The sequence below is a fragment of the Macrobrachium nipponense genome, chromosome 26 (genome assembly GCF_015104395.2).
Source record: "Macrobrachium nipponense isolate FS-2020 chromosome 26, ASM1510439v2, whole genome shotgun sequence".
Lineage (NCBI taxonomy): Eukaryota > Metazoa > Arthropoda > Malacostraca > Decapoda > Palaemonidae > Macrobrachium > Macrobrachium nipponense.
The window spans coordinates 19150902-19156395 of record NC_087215.1 but is presented as its reverse complement, the minus strand read 5'-3'; positions in this window follow the sequence as shown (position 1 = coordinate 19156395).

The following is a 5494-nucleotide window of genomic DNA, read 5'->3' as shown; positions in this document are numbered from 1 at the left end:
TTTTCCCTAATATGAACCTTGGCAAGATTTTATCTCAAGTACTATAATTATTCCGGGAACGGAAAAGACATACTGTAAAAATAATTTCATCTGATGCTGCCATTCTATTTAACAGAATTAATAATAATAATAATAATAATGATAATAATAATAATAATAATAATAATAATAATAATAATTATTATTATAATACCACAGAAGACGATAGGGATGATGAGGTATCAAACAACGACACACGAAGTAACAGAGAGGACGGAATGGGTAGAAAAGATTAGACAATGGATGGAGCCAGATACAGAGAGAACAAAGATCCCCTCCATGAAAGCCTACAGCACCAAGAAATTAAGGGAGAAAACAAGTGAGGTCAATGAAATAATGGGCATAATACACACCACCAGTATCACAGAAGCAAATAACTTGGCATATGCATGAGCAAGATTAGTAGCAGAACTGATGGGGATTCGTACACCAATACCACCAGCACAACCAACCCAACAGAAACCAAAACAGCAACCTCCTTGGAAAAGGCGCCTGGAAAAGCAAATCATGGTGATGAGATCTGACTTGAGTAAACTGAAAGAGATGGCAGAAAAAAGGCTAAGAAGCAAGAAAACAAGGGAGGAACTGAACAAGAAATACAAAGTACAAGAGAGGGGACTAAACAACACAATAGAAGATGTAAAACAGAGGCTTAAGGCCAAAGCACATAAGATCCAACGGTACACTAACAGGAATAAGGGATACCAACAGAACAAACTATTCGGAACCAACCAGAAAAGACTATACAGCCAACTAAGAGGGAAGACAACCACAAGAAATTCCTGAAGCCGAACCTAGTAAGAGACTCTGGGAAAACATATGGAGCAATCCGGTATCACACGACAAACATGCAACATGGCTTCAGGAAGTCAAGGAAGAAGAAACAGGGAGAATAAAACAAAAGATTCACAGAGATCACAACAGACAGTCAGACCCCAACAACTAAAGAAAATGCCAAACTGGAAAGCCCCAGGTCCCGATGAAGTCCATGGATACTGGCTCAAAAATTTCAAGGCCCTACACCCACGAATAGCAGAACAATTTCAGCATTGTAATATACTTGAATTAAACGTTTAGGCTAACTGCTGGGATCCTTGAGGATCATTTAGCACTACTTACAACTGGCTCGAGAAATTAGTTTTTATAGACAAATATTAAATTTTCTAATCCAACAGTGCCCATGGTAGCCTTCAGTATTATCCTGAATTATAACGAGGCGAAAGTGGGTGGAGCCTCATGAAGTCATCATTCTGACGATAATTATTGGTGAAGGTTTAAAGCCAATATACGGTACCGGCTATTTTTTTTTTCAGTAAATAGGTAGATAGCCAATAAATAAAAATTGCTTGACATTGGATATAGCAGTTATCAAATCAAGCTTGTCTACTATGTTTTTGAAAATTACCAAGTATTCCCTACATCTTGTCAATCTGATTGTGACCTATAAAGTAGACTGTAATTTCTTAGGAAACCTATTTTGGGAGTTAGACTAATAATCGAAGTGTTTTTGTATTTATTAACATATTTTGTTGGTTTGTTCATTATGACAATTATCAGTGAAGAGGTTTCAGAGTTCATAAAGGTGTACTGCTTTGCTTGTATTTAAATTTGTATGTCATTGTTGCCAGAGGTCTAGCCTTCGTTACGCATAGCCAATCATCCATCGAGAAAGAGGGAAGAAATGCTGTCATAAGTTACGTAACGAGTGCGTTCGAAACCTTTTCTCTGAGTAAGTAGGCCCGTCTTCAAAAAAGTCACTTCTTCATTATAAGTACCAAATTTATTCAACCTACGTAATCAGAATACAGTCAAAATTATGTGTAGATATAATATGTATTCTGAATAAGCGTTATATTTATGAAATGCATATATAAAAAGTTATTTGCGAAAAAACCGTGTTACAGAGGGCCTGAATCTCATAGTAGGCCACCACGGCCGGCTGATAGCTTCATGGGCCGCGGCTCGTATACCATTATACCGAGACTATCGAAAGATGGATCTATTTTCGGTGGCGTTGATTATACGGTATACGGAGAACTCTCTCTCTCTCTCTCTCTCTCTCTCTCTCTCTCACACCCACACACATTTATTTTGTAGGTAAATATGATTGCTACAAATCTTAGGAAACAGTCTCTAGAGCCCTTTGTATTTATTTTTAAAGGCCGTTTATAATTTCCCGTTCTCTCCAGCGGACAGTAAATTTAGATTTCGTGCTGCATTTTTATTGCTTCATGAATTTTAATGCCAAGTGTGGCCTTGTAACCGTCGCTGTGAAGAGTCATTCTTAGCGAGCGAGTAGCCGATCTCTTGTTGGTGGTCGTTCAGGTAATTTTAGACTCTCTGGGAAGGTCTGTTTGAGTGTTTGATAGTTAAGAGATTTTATTGTATAGATCGTAGTTCATTTTACTCTTTCAGGATTATCAGCATAAATTTATAAAACTGGTTCCTTTAAAATGGTCATTTAATTATGGTGCATCATTGGTAGTCAAAGTTTCGAAATGATGCAACTGCGTTGGTTAATGTTTAATTTAATCTAAAGATGTTAGTTCACTGACGTTGGATGCAATGAATGGGTTGACATTGCTTCCTAGGCAACAAATCTCATTCCTCCAAAAGTTGGTCATCATGTGAAGGTCACCTGATGAACATACCTGCCGAGTTTCACCCAATTAGCTGCATCAGTTCTGAAATGACAAAGGCAAAACGAGTAGGCACATCTGGCAAGGGTTTAAGAAGCCTTATCCACCTCCGCCTTCCTATGCGGAAAATAATTTTATTTCGAATCTGGTTCGTTTATGGAGCACTGTAGACAGACGCTGACTGAGATCAGATGCTGAGATGCTCTGTTGAAGTCTTATAAGTCTTGGTGAGGCTGTTGATTATTTGGATATTCTTGTGGGATAGAAAACCAATAGGTATGTGATTCGTCCTTAATATCATATTCCATTGGAATCTCTCTCTCTCTGTATATACTATATATATATATATATATATATATATATATATATATATATATAATATATATATATATATATATATATATTGTAACATGTTCATCCATAGAAAGGACGACCAAAAGAAACTCACTTGAGAATACAAGGGAGACGTAACTGTGTGAAGTATTTCCCTTTGCGTGAACTTCCTTCCTCCGATTCGAGATCTCAGGCGCTGGAACCCCCGAAGTTAAAAGGGAAGTTAAACGCCGAGTTCTGGAAGTTTTCGGAACGATTCGGATCAAAGTTGGTCAATTTGCCGTTTGCCGAACTATCGAAGCCGACTCTTTATTTTAGTTCTTTTTTTATACGCTTTTATTTAGCTTCCCTTTTTTTGTTTGTTTGTCTGTCTGGGTCAAATTTTGTAACTCAATTTTCGACCTGTTCTCTTCGTCCAATGTACTTGAAATTTTGGATGGTTACTGAATCTAGGTGACAATACAACCTTACATGATCAGTAGGTCAGCAGTGACCTCTAGTGACCCTACAGTGACCTCTCTCTCCCTGTATCTCAAGATTTGTGTGAAACTCTAAGGATTTTTCAAACCTTCTTTGGCTCGATTTCGTTAGCTTTGATCATAAATGGGTTACAATTTTTTGTCAAAACTAAAAAGTATAAAATAGAAAAATTTGAAACATGTTTTTATTAAAATACACTACAAAGTGAAAAAATAGATATGTTTTGGTGTCTGAAAAACTATTTATTTATCTAGTGTATTTTTCACTGAAAAGTATGTTAACGCAATTTTTTTTTTATTTTAGTGTATTTTAATAAAATCATGTTAAAAGTTTTTTTTTTTTTTTTTTTTTTTTTGTAGTGTATGTTAATAAAAGCGTGTTAATAATTTTTTTCTATTTTGAGTGTATTTTCATAAAGCGTGTTAAAAGAATTTTTGTATATATATATATATATATTATCTACTTGGTTCCAGACGACAGGAACTCCATAGCTGTTATGAAGCTGAAGTGGCTTGACTGACAAGTCGTTCAATCGTTCAAGTTCTAAACGAATTATATTTGAGTGTCTTTGATTTTTAAGTTACGTCGGGGGCTGCACTGAATTTTGCTGTGATATCTTGGGTTCAGAACTCACGATAAATATATACTATATAATTCATGTGTCCGGCAACCAGGCTTACGGACAAGCGACTTATGACTAAAGGAAACAAGACAATGTTATAAGTATTTCTTTCGCTTATATATATATATATATATATATATATATATATATATATATATATATATATATATATATATTATATATATATATTTGCTTAAAAAATCACAGTAGAAGCACGAGACTTCATTAAATAAGCGAATACCACAGGAAAATGAGAGGCAGAAATCCAATCGCTTTCGTCTTTACTAAGACATTGTTTTAGTGAAGACTAAAGCGCTTGGATTTCTGCCTATCATTTTCCTGTGGTATTCGCTTATTTATATATATATATATATATATATATATAAATATATATATATATATATATATATAATATATATATATATATATATATATATATATATATATATATATATATATATATATATCTGCTAGCAGTACTACAGCCTTTTAAACTCAATCGATTTAATCCTTACCTCAATATATGAACATTCATTTTAAAACGAAAGAAATTGGAATGAATTCCATGTAACTTTCTGTGCTATGTTCCCCCAGGAAGCTGTTTATTACGAAAAAGAAAAAAAATACAGTAAAATAAAAAAGAAAACTATTTTTTAGCTTGACTGCAGACGCGGATATCCAGAGCACCTGAAGCATAGGAAAGCGCAGCTCTCCAAACTGCATTATGATACAGAGCATAAAAAAAGAGCTATATTCAAATGAACCAATTCCCAGGCCATCGCCCCGCCCCCGCCGCCGCCGCCGCCGCCGCCGCCGCCGGTAGCAGCCGAAAGGCAAGAGAGCGTGTTCATTGCAATCACCGCATACAAAAATGTATCAATAACTCGTTCTTTTCCTTTTTGATAAATGCAGCAGAGATAAGCCGCTGTTGGGAAATGGGCCTTTGATTTTCCGGGTTTTGTCGTCTAATCAAAACAAATCCTTTAGGTCCACTTTGGGCCGCGTTCAGTCTGAACAAATGGGCGGCAGCGTTCATGTGCTGCTTAAAATATACTTCGTGATTTAAAATAATTAACGATTAATCAGAGTATTATTCAGTAGATCATTATTATTCTTAGGCGAAATTATCATAATGGGAAAATTATCTGTCGTGCAAAATACACCTCAGATGGATATAATTGCAATTTAGTTGTATGGTAACTTCCTTGATTTTGGGATATATATACTATATATGATGTACATTATATATCATGTGATATATATATATATATATTATATATGTGTGTGTGTGTGTGTGTGTGTGTGTGTAAATAATGTGATACTATCTATATATATATATATATATATATATTATATATAGTATACACATTATACTATATAT